Raw genomic sequence first — 22,821 nt, 5'->3', positions numbered from 1 at the left:
CCTCCCACAACACGTGAGAATTCAAGATAAGATTTGGGTGGGAACACAGTCAAATCACATCATTCCCCCAGCCACACCCTAATCTCACGTCCTCACATTTCAAAATCAATCATGCCTTCCCAATAGTCCCCCAAAGTCTTAACTCATTTCAGCATTAACTCAAAAGTCCACAGTCCCAAGTCTCATCTGAGACAAAGCAAGTCCCTTCTTCCTATAAGCCTGTAAAATTAAAAGCAAGTTAGTTACTTCCTAGATACAATGAGGGTACAGGCATTGGGTAAATACAGCCATTCCAAATGGGAGAAATTGGTCAAAAAAGAGGGGCTACAGGCTCCATGCAAACCCAAAATCCAGCAGCGCAGTCAAATCTTAAAGCTCCAAAATGATGTCTTTTGATTCCATGTCTCACATCCAGGTCATGGTGATACAAGAGGTGAGTTCCCCTAGTCTTGGGCAACTCTACCCCTGTGCCTTTGAAGAGCACAGCCCCCCTTCTGACTGCTTTCATGGGCTGGCATTGAGTGTCTGCAGCTTTTCCAGGTGCATGGTGCAAGCTGTCAGTGGATCTACCATTCAGGGGTCTGGAGTACAGTGGCCCTCTTCTCATAGCTCCACTAGGCGATGCCCCAGTAGGGACTCTGTGTGGGTGCTCCAATCCCACATTTTCCTTTCACATTGCCCTGGCAGAGGTTCTCCATGAGGGCCCCACCCCTGCAGCATACCTCTGCCTGGCCATCCAGGCATTTCCATACAACTTCTGAAATCTAGGCAGAGGTTCCCAAACTCCAATGTTTGACTTCCGTGCACTCGCAGGCTCAACACCACATGGAAGCTGCCAAGGCTTGGGGCTTCCACCCTCTGAAGCCACAATCCAAGCTCTATATTAGCCCCTTTCAGCCATGGCTGGAGCAGCTGGGATGCAGGGCACCAAGTCCCTAGGCTACATACAGCATAGGGACTGTGGGCCAGGCCCACAAAACCACTTTTTCTTCTTAGGCCTCTGGGCCTGTGATGGGAGGGGCTGCTCTGAAGACTTCTGACCTGCCCTGGAGACATTTTCCCCATTGTCTTGGGGATTAACATTGGGCTTCTCATTACTTATGCAAATTTCTGCAGCTGGCTTAAATTTCTCCTCAGAAAATAGATTTTCTTTTCTATTGCATTGTCAGGCTGCAAATTTTCCAAACTTTTATGCTCTGTTTCCCCTTTAAAACTGAATGCCTTTAACAGCACCCAAGTAACCTCTTGAATGCTTTGCTGCTAGAAATTTCTTCCACTGGATACCCTAAATCATCTCTTCAAGTTCAAAGTTCCACAAATCTCTAGAGTAGGGGCAAAATGCCACTGGTCTCTTTGCTAAAACATAACAAGAGTCACCGTTGCTCCAGTTCCCAACAGGTTCCTCATCTCCATCTGAGACCACCTCAGCCTGGATTTCATTGTCCATATCATTATCAGTATTTTGGTCAAAGCCATTCAACAAGTCTCTATGGAGTTCCAAACTTTCCCACATTTTCCTGCCTTCTTCTGAGCCCTCCAGACTGTTCCAACATCTGTCTGATACCCAGTTCCAAAGTCGCTTCCACATTTTTGGGTATCTTCTCAGCAGCACCCTACTCCCAGTACTAATTTACCATATTAGTTCATTTTCACACTGCTAATAAAGACATACCTGAGACTGGGCAATTTATATAGGAAAAATGTTTAATAGACTTACAGTTCCACATGGCTGGGGAGGCTTCAGAATCGTGGCAGAAGGCAAGGAGGAGCAAGTCATGTATTACATGGATGACAGCAGGCAAAATGAGTTTGTGCAGGAAAACTCCCGTTTTTAAAACCATTAGATTTCATAAGACTTATTCACTATCACAAGAACAGCACAGAAAAATACCAGCCCCCATGATTCAATTACCTCCTGCAACATTTGGGAATTCAAGATTAGATTTGGGGGTGACACAGCAAAACCATATAAAGGGAAGAAAGAGTGAGCAGGGTCTATTGTCTTACGCCATAAAATTCATTCAGTTATTTACCTTTATACTTTGGACATGCATTACTTTTGTTAAAAACCTCAACATCCTTGGTATTTGGAATCAGAGTTCTGGGTTCATTCTGGATTCTGTCTCTTCTTGAGGGTTTGACCTCTCACAGCTTCATTTTTCTTATTTATAAAATGGAGACCGTATCATTGGCCAAGTAAGCTGGTCGTAAAGATCAGAAAGACTAAATGTCCAATGCTGAGCACATCAACTGGAAAATGGGCAAATGCTTTAAATCACTATGAAGAAAATCTGTGTGGCAGAATGGGAGATGCACATGTGGGCATGGTCAGGGGACAGCCCCTATGTTAGGCTCTACTTTGCCCCTCGGACTACCTGTGAGACCCTGGACAAGTTCTTCAACCTCTTTACTACTCATTGTATTCACCTGTTAAAGGAGGATATGAAACAGTCCTCATCTTACAATTATTGCAAGGATTAAAATAGAAAGCAAACTCCCATGCCCGGGTACCAAGTACAAGTTAAGTGCCTAATCAATGATGGTTAGTTGTGTTGTATTATTGATGAGATTATATTCACATCATAACAATATGTCATAATATAAAAATTGTAGGTTAGTTTTATTGTTGCTATTCAGGTTCAAAATTATGTTAATGAATATTTGATGACCTGAGAAATCAAATTTAAAAATTATTTAGTAAATAAGGGTAATAAAAAAAGAAGCAGTATTAAATAATAGTACCCAGCCTTCAATCACTGTCTATTCAGGGAGGGAGGGAGGAAGGAAGGAAGAGCTCTTGTTTTAGTTAAGTGAGTAAATATAAATAAAAATAACTTGAGGAAAGCAGAGTGAATGTTAGCACTGCTTGTCCCTGGAGGGTCGTCTACAGGTGATTTTCTTTTATTTTTCCTTTGTGTCTTCTTCCAAAATTAGCTTCCAAATTTGTGTAAATGAATCTCTGTTGCCTTTGTCATCAGATAAGAGCACAAAAAATTATATCTGAAATCACAGGTTTGGAATAGAGAAAATAATTTTTCATATTTTACCTTGTAATCATATTTCTGGCTTAGGAGTATCTAAAACCCATTTCACATAACAATAATCAACCACGAAACGATTCTTCTTAGCAATTATTGTACTTTTCTATGATCAGGTAAATTTTCTGCAGACACTCTGCATCAGATAAACACTGAGTTCCACTGCATGTAGATAGTAGTGATGTAAATAAAATACGTGTTTGATTTCTTCACATGTGATGCACAATGTAGAAGTAGGCAATGTGGGCTGGAGAAGAGCTCCACAATGTCATTAAAGCCATCTTTCTGCTTGGTCATTCTAGGCGCATGGCTTCCACCCTCAAGGTTGTCTCATGGTTTCAGGGTGGCTGCTGCAGCTCCCATCATTTCTTCCTCATTCCAGGTGAAGAGAAGTTTTCAGGGATCTTGGGGTATCACTTTTCTGGCTGGAAATCTCTGTGGCTGGTGGCACCTTTGCCCAAGTTTTGCTGGTGCCTGCTGTGTTCATTCTTCCCACTTGTCCTGGCAGGCTGTGCTCGGCTCACACTACCACCCTAGATCCCATGCCTGCCAAAGGCAGCCAGGCATGGAGTGGCAAGGGGTGCGTGAGTGAGCCAGTGAGGGGTCCAGCCACTGTGCACAGTCAGGCACACCAGCTGCTGCAGTGGGGTGGGCAGCTCCAGGTGCTGGCATGGGCACCAACTCTCTGTGAGGCTGTGGCTAGACCAGGTGCACCACAGGCAGCTTCCATGACTGCCACTGGGGAATGCGGTGGCACACGGAAGCTTGGAGAATCCAGGAACTACTGGGCCCCAAAAAGGAAGTCACAGCCTTGGCTCAGGGGGCTCCCAGGTCTGGGCTCACTGAAGGGCTGCAGCTCTTCTCTCCTCTTCACCCACAACAAGGCGAGCAAGGGTGTGTTTCAGCCCTGTTTGTGTTGTAGCTCCTTCAGCCTGCCTTCCACAGGTCCCAAGTTCTTATCCTGCGTCCAAGAAGAGTGAAGTACGCAGACAAGTGGAGGGTAAGCAAGGTGAAGAGGAGCTTTACTGAGTGACACAGTAGCTCAGAGGAGGCCCAGGAGTGGGTAGCTTCTCTCTGCAGCTGGTCATCCTGATGTCTGCTCAGTTTTGGCTGAGCCTGGGGCTTGTATGGGCTTCAGAGGGGAGGAAGTGTATGCCAGTTGGTCCATGGGTGGCCATGAGTGGCCTGGAAAAGGCACCACAAGTTCCCACTCTGGTCTGTGGGACCGGCAGCCAGGACTCCAGCCTTCAGATCCTCCCTCCCTTAAGGAGGGCCTGAAGGTGATGCCTCACTGAGGGTCTGCCCCCTTGCACCCAGGAGCCTCTCTGTCTCCTGCTGCCATTCATGGCACCCAGGCTGTAGGTGCCAAGAGGCACCTGCAGGCCAGCCAGAAACTGCCCTCAGCACCCCTTTGGTTTCCCTCCTATGCTTATTGGTGTCCAGAGTCCAGAGGGGGCTGAGGCAGTGGGGGGCTGGCGTGTCAACACTGCCAAAAGTGTGTGCACACCTGGCCAAGCTGTGACTTGGGCCTGACTTTGCTCTGAGATCGGAGCAGGCACCAACAGCAGGGAGAAGCTAGGCAGTGGGAGCAGGCACTTCTGAGCCTGCAAGGGCATGGGGGCCTTCCTGGACCCCCGAGAGTGCAGAGATTCCTGAGTCTGCAGCTGTGGTTTGGGAGGCTGCAGCTGTGCCCACGGGGCGGGGCTCCTGCCTGCTCCATGGAGTAGGAGGCCTGGTTCCACGGTCACAACTTGGGCAGCTGCAGCTGTGGCTGCACCAGGGAAGCTCCTGCCCCACCAATCTGGAAGGTGCAGGGCTCCCACTTGTCCCTGGCTCCCACCAGCTCCATGGGGTGTGCCTCCTTGCTGCAGCCAGCATAATGGCAGCAGCCACTCTAGACAGGCTGCTGCTGCCATCAGATGGAGAAAGCAAAAGAGCAAACTATAAAAGATATGTCAGTTCCCTTTAAAGAGCTTTTCCAGAAGCCCCACTTAGTGACATCTGCTTGCAAATCATTTCCCAATTCTCTCTTCCTCATCCCTGCAGCACCTTGCCTCCTGTTGGACTAGGAAACGGATTTTTATTGGTAATGTATTTTTGCCAATTTTTTTATTTGTGGTATAATCTTTATACTAAATCTTTATACAGAACTGAGTCCCATGGCCACCCCAGCTTGCAAGGGATGATAAGAAAGGTCATTTTAAATTGAGACTCTCTGGTATGATAGAAAGGGAGAAAGGGTTTGGGTAGGCAGCTCGTCTCTGCCAAATTCCCATGTGTCCAGTAGGGAACCAGAGATGGTCCAGCCTCTTCTCTTACAGGGAGAGGAAGCTCCCATCTTCTGCACAGATTCGCACTTCCTCCTGATAACTCTGTGTTTTGAGTAACAAATAATATCAGAAGCAAACGCTACCTGTTACTGTTCTCATTTTTATATCTGAGGAAACTAGGCTCAGATGAGTAATCCCCTCAGAGTTACTAGCTCAGCAAATTCCAGAGTCAGGCTTCTAACTCATCTGTCTGACTACTCGGAAGCCATGTTCTTTCCAATACACCATCCTGACTTCCCTGGCCTGAAAATGGAATCCTTATTTATTTATTCTTTCAACCATTTCTGTGTGTCATTTGTTTATGGGCATCTAGTAGATATTCAGTAAATGTTTGTTCTATGGATGAATGAATGAATGAATGAATGAGTGAATGTCTCCTGGAGAGGAGCTCACTATCTACATGGGGACACAGATCCCATACAGGGCCATCTATAGGTGTTGTGAAGCATTGTGGACGGAAGCCCCCTTTCTGGGAGTGCCTCAGGAAAACTACACAGAGAATAGAACATTGCACCTGAGTCTGGAGGGCCAAGCAGGCTGTGTCAGCGAAGGGTGTTGCAAGCAAAAGGAACAGCATGTGCTCAGGCTTGAGCTGCAATGCCAGTGCTGTAGGGATTTGATTGTGGCTGGAGAGACGGGAGTGAGGAAGCTCTGAAGCTAAGGGAGCCAGGGTGGGCAGGGCTGGTCCTGGGGGCTGCAGGGCTGGACCTGTATGTCCTTGGGAGGAACCAGTTGAGAAACTGAGATTTGATCTGTGAGTCTCAATCCTGAACATCCAACGGTGGTCACTCCATGTTTTTGCCATAGTATTGGTAACTCCTCACCCACTCTCTTCTCTGTTTAGTTCTCTGTGATTCTATTTTTGGAGTTTACAAAGTGAATATCCAATATGATATGTGGAGAACTCTGGTGATTTGTCCTGAAGCTGTTTCATTGTTTTGAGTCATGGGAGTTTACTCTTTCCTCTTGGGGACCTGGGAGGATTGACTAGCCAAGGGCTTCCCATGGAGTCACTCTCGGCTCTCTGACTCCTGCATGGATTGCATTGCACTTGTTTTGAAGGCTAGCTAATATGGGAGGTACCCAAACTCCACAGAATTGTACCTCTTGTGTGTGTGCGTGTGTGTGGAGGGGATAGCGTGAGATAGATAATCAAATTATTTCCAGAGAAAATAAACTTGAATCTCAGAGGGCTCTGTGAAAGCAGGGACAGATCAATTCCTTCTGCTGTTGATCCACTATTCGACAACTTGCAAATAGAGGTTGTGAAAACAGAATTTTCTCTTTTTCTGTAACAACTTCATTTCCATATCTAGCCAACATTCCTTTTGCAAAAAGCCTGAAGTTGTGGCCAGGTAAGCCCTGTCAAATTCAGTGATTTCCTAGTTAATTTTAGTTTAAACTCGGGTGACTGCAGGGTGTCCCCCTCCCTCTTCTCCCATAGATTTCAGTTTTTACGTGGCGAGTGGGTGTCTGGTGCCCAGTTCCACCCTGTGAGCACCTGGAGGCGCGCAGTTTGCTGGTCTGATGTTCTCTGGTTGATCTCTTCTCCACTGGTCACCAGGGCGCCCACACTGTCACCTGTGCTTGGGTCTCCTCGTGATGGCCCTGGAGCCCTCAGGCTTAGCTGAGGCCTGACGCCTGCACCCCTTTCTGGGTACAGGAAATGTGCTATGCAGGGGTGGTGGATGCTGTGACAGTGTCCTGCCCAGATGCCCCTTGGAGCCCTGGTGCCAACCCCACAGGGGCTGGAACTGCAGTTAGGAAGCAGGTGCCATTTCCTTCTCCAGTTCCCCTGACATCTTAGCTACCTGGGGTTTCTATAATATTCCCTATTATCCACAACCCCCGTGGTTCTGCCTGGAGGGGTTTGGTGTGGAACTCCTTCTGGAACACGCTCCCATCAGCCTCTTTCCCAATTCTCCTCTCTTCCTCGTCCCCGTAGCACCTTACCTCCTGTTGGGCTAGGAAACTGGTTTTTATTTGTAATATATTTTGGCCAATTTTGTTATTTGTGGTATACTCTGTATACTAAGAACCCCTCCCCACCAACTCCTAGGTGTGTGAAACACTTTGAACCCTGTAAGCTAGCCTCTTGCCGTTGAATGCTTTGGGCTTCAAAATTGTGTCTTCTGTGGATTTCAAGAGCTTATTTTGTAAGTCAATGGCTGAGAATTTAACCCTGATCTACACTGTGTCATTCAGAGGGAAGAGTGTGTTTATGGAGTGCTCCTGCCAGCGTGGGGTGGATGGTGATGGTACAGTGTGGGTAGGGATGGGAGAGACTTTGGTTAGACCAGGATTGTATCCTGTTCCAGGTCAGGGAACCCAGAGAGCTTCTGGCAGTACCTGGTAGGGACTCCAGAGACTGGGGTAAGTGAGTGGATGTCTGAAAAATGAGAACTTACCTGCAGGTTTGTCCCAAGCATAGTGAGTTACCTTGGACTGAGCACTGCAATCCTTGGAGCCTCTGTTTGCATACTAATAAGTCAGAAAAATACGGAATTCTGCTCCGCCCACCTCACTTAACAGTGCGGGTGGAGGAAAGAAGTGCAGGAGGATTTGTTTACATTGCAGGGCAGAGAAAATCATTGGTGACCGATGCTGCTGAGCCTGGCACTGGGCCCTGATAAACCAAGGAAGGGCCTGGGAGAGCTGCTGTTGTTCCTGGCTGTGGGCACACTGCTCCGACACCATGCCATGGCCCTCGTGACAAGGATGGCTTGGAGGAGCCAGTCCTGACAACTGACCTTGTTGCCGGGGACTGTGAGTAGCACTTAATGTGTAATAACCGTGAATGCCTCACAACAGCTCTGCAAGGTCAGGGCTACTATTATCATCCCATTTTATGGATGGGGAAACTGAGGCATGATCATCACATACTGGGCGCAGACTCTCCAGTGTGTAGGTCTACTCCATAGAGTAGGACAGTCTACTCCATAAACCTGCATCCTTTTCAGATGACAAGGGTGAGTTGTGGCCCCAGAGGTCCCCATCAAAGCTGTGGACATTGGCAAATGAGGATTCTTTTTTGAGACAGGGTTTCACTCTGTTGCCCAGGCTGGAGTGCAGTGGCACCATCTCTGCTCACTGCAGCCTCAAACTCCCAGGCTCAAGTGGTCCTCCCACCTCTGCTTCCTGAGTAGCTGGGACCACAGGCATGCACCACTATGCCTGGGTAATTTCTTAAAAATTGTTTCTAGAGGTGGGGTTTCACCATGTTTCCCAGGCTGGTCTCAAACTCTTGGGCTCAAGTGATCCTCCCACCTCAACCTCCCAAAGTGCTGGGGTTACAGGTGTGAGTCACCACACCCCACCTGTAAACAGGAAATCAGGGTGCCGGCATCGTCAGGTACTGGTGAGGGCTCTCTTCCATGTTGCAGACGACCGCCTTCTCATTTTATCTTCATATGGCAGGAAGGGCTAGCTGGCTCTCTGGCTTCTTATAAGGCTGTATCCTTCATGAGGGCCAAACCTCATGATCTAACCACCTACCAAAATTGCCACCTCCTGACACCATCACATTGAAATTAGGGTTTCAACATATAAATTGAATTTGGGGAGGGGGGCACACACATTCAGTCCGTTGCTCTGGACATAAACTCAGTGAGGGCAGGGACTGTATCCTGTTCTCCACTATGTCCTTTTACCTAGCAGAGGCCCTGCCATGTAAGTGCTTAATACATATTGGTTGAATGAATGGGTGAATTCCTAATCATCTATTTTTACAGAAAAGGGAAACGAGGCTCAGAGAGGTGAACTGACCTGCCCAGACTCGCCAAGCTGGCGACAGGCACTGCGAGGCCTGGGACGCTGAGTTTACAGTGGCAAACACACACACGCACACATCAAAAACCTTGCTTCAAGCCATGGTGGAGAGGTGGAGAGGCTGAGACACAAGGATGTGAAGTCCTTCCTGCGTATTCCAAACACGTGCAGAAGGAAAGGAAGCCACATGCTTTCAAAGAAGCTTGTTTTCAACCTTTCCGAATCATCTTATTCCAGCACTCGCTCTCTTCAAGTCTCTGCTTAAACATCATCTTTCACTGAGACCTGCCTGACCTACTCTTTGAAATAACAACTTCCTCTGCGCTTCCCTCCCGCTCAGTTCGTCATCACTGGACACACTCCCTATTGATCTGATGGGTTTTTATTGTCTGTAGCCCAACACTGGGCTGTCAGCATCATGGGAACAGAGACCTTGTGGGGCTTGTTCTCAGCTGTATCCCCAGTGCCTAGAACAGTGCCTGGCACCTCCTAGGCAGTCAATAAATAGTTGTGGAATGAATGCAAATGAGTGAATCCATGAAACTGCTTCTTTTTTGGCATACCCTGATTCCTCCCTTAAAAATGTGTATTCTTACAAAGCAATGTTATCACTATAGTCAGACTAACACTCTGCTGTCTGAAAAGGTCAGAGGCAGCTGGAAAAGCTAAAATTAAAATTTAAAAATTCATTAGCATAGATGAGTGTGCAATGATGGGGAATGTTTAGATCTTGGTTAGGGGAAGGAGCCTAAAATCTAAAGGGCTTCTCTGAAAAGAAACTCTGCCTCCCCACAAGCCTGCCAGCAGTAGATGGTGTCCATGTTTTAGGATTTTGGCAATCTGATGGGTGAGACATTGTATATTCAGGCAATTAAAAAACCGTATTGAGGTATAATTAATATATAATAAATTGCACATAGTTAAGATATACACTTTGGTGTGCTTTGAAATGTGGTATAGCTGTGAAACCATCACCACAATCAAGACAATGAACATCTCCATCCTCCACAAAAATTTCTTGTGGCCCTTGGTAATTCCTCCCTCTAGGGCATCCCCTTGCCCACGCCCAGGCCACAGCTTACCTGCTCTATCACTGTAGATTCATTTGCATTTTAAAGCATTTTATATAAATGGAACCAAACAGCATATACTCTGACTTCTTTCACTGAACATAATTATTTTCAGTTTCATCCATGTGTTGCATGCATCAATGTTCATTATTTTAATTGCAGAGCAGTATGGATGTACCATAAATTGTTTACATGTTCACCTGTTGATGGAAATCTGGGTCAGTCTAGGTTGTAGTCATTACAGATAAAGCTGCTGTGAACATTTGTGTATGTCTTTGTGTAAGCATATGCTTTCATTGCTCTTGGATATATATCTGTGTGGAATGGCTAGAACATATGACGGGTGTATATTAAGCATTGTAAGAATCTGTCAAACAGCTTTCCATAGTGCTTGCACCATTTTACAGTCCACTAGCCATGTAGGAGAGTTCCGGTTCCTCCACATTCTCACAAACCTTGAGGGTGGTCAGTCTTTTAAATTTTACTTATGCTAATAGTCAAGCAGTGATTTCTTGTTGCAGTTTTAATTTGGATTTCATGTGTTTGTCTGCCAACCATTTGTCTTCTTCGGTGGAGTGTCTGGTTAGATCTTTTGGGTTGTTTATTATTTTTGAGTTTTGAGAGTTCATGATGTATTCGAGATACAAAGTCTTTGTCAAATGTATGGATTGGGAATATTTTCTCCAATTCTGCGGTTTGTCTTTTCGTTCTTTCAATGGTATCTTTTGAAGAGCAGAAGTTATTAATTTTGATAAAGTCCCATTTGTCAACTTTTTCTTTTATGGATTTTGCTTTGGCATTTATCTAAGACATATTTGCTCAACCCAAGGTCACATTTTAAAGTGTGTTTTTTTTTTGTAGCACATGGTGCAAGCTATGGATCAAAGTTTATTTCTCTTTTCTTGCGCATGCAATTGTACAACATCATTTTTTGAAAAGACTATTTTTTCCACTGAATTGAATTCCACCTTTGTTGAAAATCAGCCATATACATATGAGTGAGTGTATTTCTACATCTGTCTTCTGTTTAGTTGATCTATTTGTTTGACACCAATAGCACCATTTCCTGATTACTGTAGCTTTATGATAAGTCTTAAATCAGGTTGTGTTAGGTATATATATATATTTTTCTTTTGCAAAGTAAGTTGTTCTGGCTGTTATAGGTCCATTGCATTTCCATGCAGATTTTAGAATTACGTGTCAATTCTGACCAAAACATCCTGCTGTGATTTTGATTCAGATTGTGTTGAATCTATAGATCAGTTTAGGGAGAATTTACATCTTAATAGATATTGTGTCTTCCAATCCACAAATACAGTATATCTCTTCATTTACTTAAGTGTTTAAAAAAATTTTCCTTCAGCAATGTTTTGTAGGTTTCAGTGTGCTTTTGTCAGATTCATCCATAAGTATTAAGTATTGGAATACTATTATTAATCATACTGCCTTTTAAAATTCCAGTTTCTGTTTTTTATTACTAAAGTATAGAAATTCAATTGATTTTTGTTGGTTTAGTTGAATCTTTCAAGCTTTCTAATCTCACTGATTAGCTTTAGTGGCTTTTTTGTGGATTCTATCAGGTTTCCTATTTAGACAACCATGGTGTTGTTGAATAAAGACAGTTTTTAATTTTCCTTTCCAATCTGGATGCTTTTTATTTCTTTTTCTTGCCTTATTTACTGGCTAGAACTTCCAGGACAATGTTTAATGAGTTGGCGAGAGCAGATATAACCCACTAGTTTCTGATTTGCTTGTTCACCATTGAGTGTGATATTAGCTGTGGGTTTTTCGTGGATAACCTTTACTGGATGGAAGAGTTTCCTTTCATTCCTACTCTGACAATGATTTTAATCAGAAATGGACATTGGTTTTTGTCAAATGCTTTTTCCCCATTGAGATGGCCATATATTCTACTTTTTAAAAATCATTTTATAGAGTAAATTACAATGATTGATTTTTAAAAAAACATTAAATCAACTTTACCTTCTTGGGATAAACTCAGCTTGGTCATGATATACTATTCTTTTTTGCAATCTATTGTTAGTTTCTATTTGCTAAAATTTTGTTAAGAACTTTTGCATCTAAGTTCATGAGGAATAGTGATCTTCGGTTTTCTCTTCTTGTAATGTCTTTGTCTGGTTTTGGAATCAGGCTATCGCTGGCCTCATAAAATGAGTTGGAAAGTGTATTCTCATTTCACTTTTATGGAAGAGTGTGAGAAGAATTAGTATTATTTCTTCCTTAAATATTTGTTCAAATTCCCCCCTTGAACTTTGGTGCCTGGCATTTTCTCTGTTGGAAGATTTTAAACTAAAAGTTAAATTTGTTTGAGTATACAGTATCTGTTTCTTCTTGAATAACAGTTGGTAATGTATGTACTTCAAGGAATTTATTCATTTCATCTAAGTGGTCGAATTTATTGACATAAAGCTGTTTGTAATATTTTATTATTTTAATTTCTGTGGAATCTATAGTAATACCAGTTTTTTTATTCCTGATATTGATAAGCTATGTCCTCCCTCCCTCCCTGCTTTCATTCCTTCTTTTCTTTCCTTTTTTTTTTCTTGAAGGGGAATCTGAAGTCATGGACTTGAGGTTTCTTTTCTAAATATAGGATTTGGTGCCATAAATTTCTCTCTAGTAAATATGTTAGTGACACCCACAAATTTCAATAATGTCGGTTCTGGACTGAGTTCAACTGATTTATTTTCTTCTCTATTTTGCATCACATTTCCCGCTTCTTTACTTGCCCAGTATTCCTTGATTGAATGCCAATCATTTTAACTTGTTGGGTGCTGAATTTTGTATTCTTGCAACTATTGTTGGGCTTTGTTTCGGTATGCGGTTAAGAATTTGGAAATACTTTGATCCTTTTGAGTTTAACTTTTATAATTTATCAAGATTTTTAGTCTATGGCTAATGATTCCTCACTATTGAGACAAGATCGTTCTGAGTCCTCTACCAAATGACTCCTGCCTTCCAAAGTCTTCAAGTCTGGCTGGTGGGAAACAGCACTATTTCCCATCTGTTGTGAGCACTGAATATTGCTCCCTGGAATCCTTTTGGGTGATTCTCTCCCTAGCCTCAAGTACTTTTCTCAACGCATGTACTGATGTCACTCTACTAAATAGTTGAGGATAGCCCCTTGCAGATTCCAGTGTTCTGGCTCTCCATAGCTCTCCTCTCTCCAAAACTCTGCCCTGCAATCTCTTGAGCTCCCCTGGGCTCTGCCTGGGTTCCCTTGCCTGCAGCAGTGTCTGGAAGGTCTCCCAAGGCAGAAATCGGGGCAACTCTAGGATCACCTCATCTCTCTCCTGCCTTTCAGGGTCACTGTCCTTTGTTGTCTAATGTCCAACATCTTGAAAACTATTGTTTTGCACCTTTTGTCCATTTAAAAATATTTTCCAAGTGGTAAGATAAATCTGATCCTTATTACTATGTGTTTGTTGACAATCTTAGACTAGTTTTAATTTACCTTTCTCAGATGACAAGGTTATCATCTTCTCATACAATTAATGTGCTTTTTCTTTTTCTGTGAATTGTCTATTCACTTCTTAGCTTATTTTTCTCCAGGGTTTTTCTTTCTCCTGAGACTTTGGGAAATGCTACAGAGATTTGTATGTTAGGAATAATAACTCTTTTTTAATGTATTATGATTTAAATTAAAAATATTTCTCCAGTGTAATGTTTGTAATTTTAATTTTTATGTTTTTGTCATGCAAATGTTTTTAAATTTTTATGTAAAAATATTTTCCCTTATTGCTTCTAAATTATTAAATATATTTCTTACAAAACAAAAGAAATAAATAATGTCTTCCACCTAATGTGGAAACCGAGTAATAGGTGGAAACCAAGTAATACAAATAAGCTCTTTAAACTTCTCCTGGGTGAGGGGCACTAGGTTCTGATATAATAGGTAGATTGTCAATACCCACATTTTTTAGAGAATAATATCTTAGAAATATATTTGCATTGTATATTTGCATGGGTCTATGTTTAAAATTGGTGCTAAAGCTGGATATGGTGAACCTTGCTTGTTGTATTCAATTGTTCTTTCTTTTAAAGTGCTGGTTGTAGTGAAAGGATCCATGGGAAAAAATTCCAAGCGCAGGAACCCAAGCAGACAGGCCTGTAGGTAGAGATGGGCAGAGGCTAAACAGGGAAGCATAGCAAGGGAAAGGAGGCGCTGTTACTTACTGAGCATCTGCTATGTGCCAGGCACTGTGTAAGAGACAGATGTAGAAGAGAAAGGCTGCAGTGGGTATGAACATCTTTGGGGCTACTTTGTTTTTGGAATATCCGGCCTATATTTGGAAAATATCCCTCCTTATGATTTCGCTCTGGACTGAATGACTCTGTCCTCCTCCCTCAAAATGTATATGTTAAAGCCCTAGCTCCTAATGTGATGGTATTTTGAGGTAGGGCTTTGGGAGGTAATTAGGTTTAGATGAGGTTATGAGGGTGGGGCCCCCATGGTGGGATTAGTGCCCTTAAAGAAAGACGAACAGCAGGAGATTCTCCCTCTCTCTCTCTCTCTCTCTCTCTCAATCTCTCTCTCTCTGCATGCACACACCAAGGACCATGCTGCACCCTGATCTTGGCCTTGCAGTCTCCAGAACTGTGTGAAATAACTGTCTGTTGTCTCAGCCACCCAGTCTATAATAATTTGTTATAGCAGTCCGAGCTGACTGAGACCATACATGCCTCCCTAAAGCAGAAGCTCACTTTCTCAGTTTCCCTCGACATTCAGGACAGGTAGGTGAGTTGGGCCTCACGAATCAGATGCACTCACATAAAACCTTGATTTGGAAGAGAAAAATAATTGGATGAGGCACGCACATTGACAAATCCACTTTCTGGTATCGATTACAGCAGAGGTTACTTTCAGAGAGGGCAGCAGGGCAGAGGTACCAGGGTCCAGCCTCCCAGTCGGCACTGGGAGCTGAGATGTCTGTGCTCACTGGAAATGGCAATGGGCGGTCCTCACTGCAGGTGACCAGCCAGGGGATTTGAACATTCATCCTGGATATGGTATTCTTTGAGAAGTCTGGGCGGGGGGTCCTTAATGTCTTTAAACTGGTATTGAGGGAACCTCTGCCTGTTGCCCGTCACTTAAGGCTCACCAGGAAGCTGACGTATTTGAAACTTGCAGCTTCTTCACAGCCGACAAAAATAAAAGGGAGATAAATTTTTTAAAATTCTCCTCTTTTCCCTAGAAAACAGAGATGAGAGAAAACCCTTGTGTTATGGCCATTAACCATTTCCTTTGTTCATTCAAATAGGAATCTAGCTTTTTTCTTTTTTCTTTTTTGCACCAGACGCTATGCTAAGTGCCAGACCACTGTGAACTGCAGAGGAAAAACCAGGATGTCAGAACTCTTCCACCGGTGGGGATATTAGAGGCCACAAAGCCTCCATCACTCAACGCAATTGCATCCAAAAAAATAATTTTCTGCGGACCACATGGAGGTGAGATGTTTGAGGTTTCTGAATAGGAAGTCCAAACATGTTAATTTGATACATTAGCAGGGGCTGATTATTTTCCCCTAACAAGGTCACAGGAAATTTGTTAGCCCCGCATCAGAATCCTCTGGAAGAAAAATCCTCAGAGGTCACATTAACCCTTTAGTTCCCACTGCTGTGAGAAAGTTTCTATCGGGCAGTGCTTTACCTTTTGATGGTCATGGAAACATCCCAGACTCTCACCTTTATATGATGCCTCCATTTTCATCTATCCATCCATCCATCCATCCATCCATCCATCCATCCATCCATCCACTCATTCACTCAACCAATAGTTGCTGGAGCATCTGCTGTGGGCACTGTTGCAGAATTGGGGATGTGGCAGTGAACAGGACCCACAAATTCCCACCCTTCAATGAGTTAACATTCTCATGTCATTGTCTCACAGCTTCATGCAGCAACTCTCTAAAATCAGTGTCATTTTTCATACAAAAAAGTGAGGTGCTGATCACACAGCCTGTAAGCCCTTTCCCAGTCTTTTCTCCACAGAGCAGCCAGGCTGATCTTTTTTAAAAATGTAAATCACTCCCTGCTTAAAATCTTCTAGTGCCACCTCATTGCTCTTAAGAATAAAATCCAAATTCCTTACCAGAGCCTATGAGACCATGAAGGATATGCCTCCTGGCTCCCTCTGTGAACTCATCTCCCCCTTGCTCATCACAGTTCTGCCACATTTGTCTTCTCTTTGCTCTCCCAGGACTCTGAGCAGAGTCCTGCCTCAGGACCTTTGCACCATCTATTTCCGAACACTTCGCTCTCTGTGTATTTCCTTGGCTGATTTCTACCATTCAGGTTTCAGCTCAAATATCACCTCCTCCAGTAGGCCTTTTGGGACTTGTCCCCTTACCTGAATTAGCACACACCCACCCCTCTTTCCCCCATGCCCTGTTTTATTTCTCACATGACTGTGGCAGTCAGCTTTCTTAGCAGCAATATGGACTCCAGCAAATGAACTCTGGCAGATACAGAGGTGGTGCAGGGGAACAAGCTCTTGTTCACAGCTAGATGCGCTGGCTTGCTCTTCTGCCCCTTACTGGCTGCAGGGCATGAGACAAGCATCTTAATCTCTCCAGTCATTGGAACATGGAAACCAGACCATGTCTTTCCTCTGCTTAAAGCCTTTTAAGGGCTTCCCATCCCGGGCAGAGAAAAAGCCAGGTTCCTTTCTTTGCCCTGTAAAGCCATCCAACTGGACCCATTCCTTGCCTGACCTCTTCTCCCACTCCATCCCCCACTGGCTCTGCTCCAGCCACTTCTGCCCTTGCTGTTCTTTGAGTAGCCGGGAACGTGGCTGCCTCTGGGCCTTTGCACTTGGTGCTTTCTCTCTCTGGAATGCTCTTCCTCCAACACCTATGTGGCTTTCAAGTTTTCATTCAAGCATTACCGTCTCAGCGAGACCTTCACTAGTTGCCCTATTGAAAATTGCAACCCCACCTCCTCCCTGACCCCTGTCCCTTTCCCTCATTGATTTCTCCCCTTAGCACTCGTCAGCTTGTCACGTACTGTCATTTGCTTATTTGCTGGTTTATTGTCTGTCTCCCTCCACCACAATGAAGGCTCCATGAGAAACGATTTCTGTTTTGTCAGTGATAACCTTCTAGCATCTAGAATGCAGGCACAGGGTGGACAGATGGGCTGAATGAATGAGTGGACAAGGTTTGGTTCCTTTATTCCTCTTCTTTGCAGTGGATAGTCAGAGTCGCTTCCTGATATCAGGGTACTGAATATGGAGTGAGACTCAGGCATTAGATTCCAGCATGCTGCCTGCCGGTGCTGGTCATCTCTGTCCCATCCCTGCTCAGCTCTCACGCTTGGCTTCCTACGCAAGACAAGCAGCCCAGGAAACAGATTCAGTCAATGCACTTCACCTTGAGCATCTGAGGGCTGTGCTTGATGAAGTCTTAAAGCCAGTAGGTATCAGCAGCTAAGCTCTCTCTGCTAGATGGTTAGTGCAGAGGCCACACTTAGGTAGCTGCTGGGGAGAGGACAAGGACAGTCAGCTTTAGAAGGAAGGACACAACTGACCTCTGCTTGCTGGCAGATGGGGTGGGCTGCAGAGCTGATGAAAACAGAGGCTTCAAGTCCTGTGTGTAAGAACGCGCAGGCTCAGTCACACTGCAAGGGCCTGAGTCCTGGGTCTTTTATATCTGTGTGATATTGGGTGTGCTGGTTAATTTTATGAGTCAACTTGGCTGAGCCATAGTGCCCAGAGATATGGTCAAACATGATTCTAGGTGCTTCTGTGAGGGTATTTTTGGATGAGATTAACATCTAAGTAGGTGGACTTGAGTAGAGCAGGTTGCCCTTCATAATGTGGATGGGCCTCGTCCAGTCAGTTGAAAGCCTGAACAGCAGAAAAGACTGACCTCCCCTGAGCAAGTGGGATTTTCTGCCCATAGATGGCCTTTAGGCTGGAGCTGTAGCCTCAGCTTTCCTCTGGGTCTCCAGCCTTCCTGCCTACCCTGCAAATTTTGGACTTCCCAGCCTCCTTAAAGTAAATCTCTATCAACATACCGGTGGCCCTCTGTATCTGTGGTTCCACATCTGTGGATTCAACCAACTGCAGATCAAAAATTTAGTTAGACTCATGAAAGTTGTGTACAGATTTTTCCTTGTCATGATTCCCCAGACAATACATTTAACAACTACTTACATAGCATTTACATTGTATTATGTATTATAGGTAAACTAGAGATGACTCAAAACAGTGGTCCCCAACCTTTTCGGCACCAGGGACCAGTTGCATGGAAGACAATTTTTCCATGAACTGGCAGGAGGGGGTGGTTTCAGGATGATTCAAACCATTATATTTATTGTGCACTTTATTTGTATTCTGATTACATTGTAATGTATAATGAAATAATTATACATCTCACCATAATGTAGCATCGGTGGGAGCTCCAAGCTTGTTTTCCTGCAACTAGATGGTCCCATTTGGAGGTGATGGGAGACAGTGACAGATCATCAGGCATTAGATTTTCAAAAGGAGCACACAACCTAGATCCCTCACATGTGCAGTCCACAATAGGGTTTGTGCTCCTAAAATAATCTAATGCCACCACTGATCTGACAGGAGGCAGAGCTCAGACAGTAATGCGAGCAAGTGATGGAGAGTGGCTGTCAATACAGATGAAGCTTCACACACTCACCCAGCACTCACCTCACTCACCTCCTGTTGTATGGCCCGGTTCCTAACAGGCCATAGGCCAGATGGTTTGTGGCCCAGGGTTGAGGACCCCTGACTTAAAGTACATAGGAGGATGTGCTGTAGGTTACAGGCAAATACCACACCATTTTATTGTATCTGCGAGGGGTCCTGGAACCAATCTCCTGAAACCAAGGGAGGACCATATATACACATTCTATTGGTTCTGTTTGCCTGGAGCACCCTGAGTAATACAAGGGAAGTCTTTTCATGCCTCAGTGAACCTGGGACTCAGTTTGCTTGTCACTGGTGATACCTCCAGAGCCAGCTGATGTGAGTCCCCACTCCCTCAATGGCTCCTGGCCTTGGGCACATAACTGAACCCCTGCGTGCTCCAGGCTCCTCTGCAAAGTTGGGAGGGTAGTAACAGTGCCGCCCTCAGAGGGTTATTGTGAGAATTAAATCCTTTAGTGCCCATGAGTGCTGAAGGCTAGAGATGCACTGGTCTTTACTATCAGGACATAAGGATTGAGAAAATCCATGAAACTGCTCAGCATGTTAGTAGCTTGCTAGGTGAGTGCAGCTCACACCAAGTTCTCGGCACCTGTTAGATGGTACTATTAACACAATATTTATTTGTAAATTACTGAAATCTTATTCACCAGATAAGTATGAATTGAACCCAGACCTACAAAAAGCCTAAAATACTTGGGAAACAATAATTTACCTTAGGAGGTAATCAGCTGTCTGGTAACCTCAATCAGCTGAAATTTGCTGGCAAATTCAGGAATTGAAAAATCCTAGAGATTCTAGGTCAGAGGGTACAAACTTGCAGTCATGTAGGATGAATAAGTCTAACCTAATGCACAGTAGGAGGACTGTAGTTCATAATATTGTGTTGTATGCTGAACGTTTGCTAAGAGACTGGATTTTATGTGTTCTTAACACACACACACACACACACACACACAGTGACTATGTGAGGAGATTGAGATGTTAATTTGCTTGACTGTAGTTGTCATTTCACCATGTGTATCAGAACATCATGCTGTACACATGAAATAGATACAATAATTAATAACTATCCTAGAGAGATGAGGGGTAAGTATCATACGAAGCCACACACTCGATTCTGCGGGAAGGTTCATGGGATCCTCCTTAGGCCCCATGCCTGCTGGCACAATGTCTGTTGTAAAAGGAAGCATTGGAGAGTGGCCTACCTTGAAACCCCTTGGGATTTTATGCTCAATTTTGGAAGCCTGGCATCCATCCCAGTGCCCCTACAGGTAAGGACTTATGCTTTTATTGAATTGCATGTAATGACAAGAAGTTAATATCAACTGATGGACCTTAGAAACTAAAGAACTGGCCAGGCATGGTGGCTCACACCTGTAATCCCAACCCTTTGGGAGGCTGAGGCGGGCTGATCACCTGAGGTCGGGAGTTCGAGACCAGCCTGGTCAACATGGCAAAACCCCATCTCTACTAAAAGTAAAAAAGTTAGCCAGACGTGGTGGTGGGCACCTGTAATCCCAGCTACTCAGGAGGCTGAGGCAGGAGAATTGCTTGAACCAAGAGGTGGAGTTTGCAGTGAGCCAAGATCACGCCACTGCACTTCAGCCTGGGTGACAATAGCGAGACTCCGCCTCAAAAAAAAAAAAAAAAAATGCAAAAAACAAAACAAAACAAAACAAAAAAACGTAAAGAACTGAATCAGTTCTTCCCATTTCTGTACCATCAAGGGCATTCATTCATGCATCATATATAAGTTCTGGAACACAAATTTCCAGTTGATATTTTTTAATTCAAAAACAAAAGATGGCATAAAAACTCAGCCACATGGGAACATTCCTGAGTATTAAGCTCCCAATGTATTTCACCTTACAAGCATTTATTGAGCTCCTACTATGTGTCTAGAACCACATTAAGTGAGAGGATGTTTAAGATATGTTCTTAGTCTGAAGGAGGTCACAGTCTAGCCAGGTTCACATATTTCACAATATTTATTGGCATATGAGTAAATAACAAACTGCTATAAAACTTCATAGGTGGGTGAGACCACTGTGGGTTATAGAAATAAGGAAAGGATTCTTTGGGGAGGTAAGAAGTGAATTGAATTATATCACGAAGACTTTGTTGGTGTCTTGGAGGTAACTATAGCACTTCTTTCTTCACCTCCTAATTTTGAAGCAATTAAGACACAGGAGCGAGACAGATGGCGATGAAAATATCACTCTAAAAGGCTACATTGACCCATGTACCTGAGGTGGGTAGCCACATGGGTTTCCTCCTACTTTCCCCCCTGAATGAAGTAGACTCATTCTGCCAGTCATATGTACCACTGACCAGCACAGGTTTCTGAAAGGAATGGCTGAGAGGAGCATGCCCCATTCAGCGAGGAGGCAAAGAGAGGCTACAGATGGCTCTCAAAATCTCTCCCGGAGAGTGGAATGGAAATTCTTGGCCTCTGTGGAAACATGAGGGGTAAGGTATACATATATCCTTGTATGACTAGTAAGTTATGCCTAAATTAAATTTGGTTTGGAAGTGTGTAACAAAAGCAGTGATTCTGGATGGGTATATTAACAACATCATCAACAACAACATCAACATTAATAACATCAACAACATTATCACATCAACAATAGCAACACAGCAGTAGTACCAACAGCAGCAACAATAATAATAGAATAACATCTCAGCAACAAGAATAAAAATAGCAACAATAGTACTGTCAACCACATCAGCAAGAACATTAACAGTAAAATGCCAACAGCATCATCACAACATCCACAGTAGCAGTGTCGACAGCATCATCACAACACCCATAGTAATGTCAATGGCATCATAACAACACCCACAGTAACAATGCCAACAGCATCACAACATCTACAGAAACATCATCACTAGAGCATCACCAGAGCATCATCACTACTTGCACAGTAACAACATCAATAGCAACATAACAGTATCCAGGGAAACAATATCAACAGCGTCATCACAGCCCACAGTAAGTGTCAACAGCATCATCACAACACCCATAGTAACAACATTAGCATTATCACAACATCCACAGTAACAGTGTCAACACCACCATCACAGCATCCACAGTAATAGTGTTAACAGCATGATCACAACATCTATAGTAACAGTGTTAACATAATCACAACATCCACAGTAACAGCCTCAACAGCACCGTTACAACATCCACAGTAAAGCATCAACAGCATCATCACAACATCCACAGTAACAGTGTCAACAGCACCATTACAACATCCATAGTACAGCATCATCACAGCATCACGGTAACAATGCCAACGTAATGCAACGTCTACGAAACAGTGTCTAGAGCATCATCACTACTTCCATAGTAACATCAACAGCAACATAACAGTATCCAGAGAAACAACATCAACAGCATCATCACAACACCCACAGTAATAGTGTCAACAGCATCATCACAATACCCATAGTAACAACATTAACATCATCACAACATCCACAGTAACAGTGTCAACAGCACCATCACAACATCCACAGTAAAGCATCAACAGCATCATCACAACATCCACAGTAGTGGTGTCAACAGCATCGTCACAACACCCTTGGTAACAATGCCGGCAACGTCATGCAACATCTACGGAGAACTGATTAATCTGGAGCATCATCACTTTCTTCCGCCAGTAACAACATCAGCAACAGCATAACGGTATCAGAGAGCAACATCAACACCATCATCTAACGCCACGGTCATCACAGCATTACATTCTCAAACTGGCATCCCGGTAACTTTGTCGGCAATCTTTGTCACGGTGACGTACCAGCATCATCGTGACGTGCGCATCTGGCGGCGGCAACGCAAAATGGCAACAACAGTGGTATTAACAATAATAAGAACAGTAGTGAAAACATTGTCATCAGCAACAGCAAAAACATCAGCAGCAACA

At 44.0% G+C, this 22,821-nt stretch overlaps 1 long non-coding RNA gene across 1 annotated transcript in view; it reads left to right on the top strand.

Moving 5' to 3' along the window:
- LOC103884196 overlaps window positions 1-22,821 on the top strand; it is a 59,491-nt gene that overhangs the window by 9,482 nt on the left and 27,188 nt on the right. The window contains exon 2 of the long non-coding RNA XR_004182854.1: window positions 15,525-15,675. This is a non-coding gene — a long non-coding RNA (uncharacterized LOC103884196). The remainder of the gene's footprint in view (window positions 1-15,524; window positions 15,676-22,821) is intronic.

Source organism: Papio anubis, chromosome 3 (genome assembly GCF_008728515.1).
Source record: "Papio anubis isolate 15944 chromosome 3, Panubis1.0, whole genome shotgun sequence".
NCBI lineage: Eukaryota > Metazoa > Chordata > Mammalia > Primates > Cercopithecidae > Papio > Papio anubis.
The sequence above is the reverse complement of the archived record's forward strand: the minus strand, read 5'-3'. Positions and strand labels throughout refer to the sequence as shown.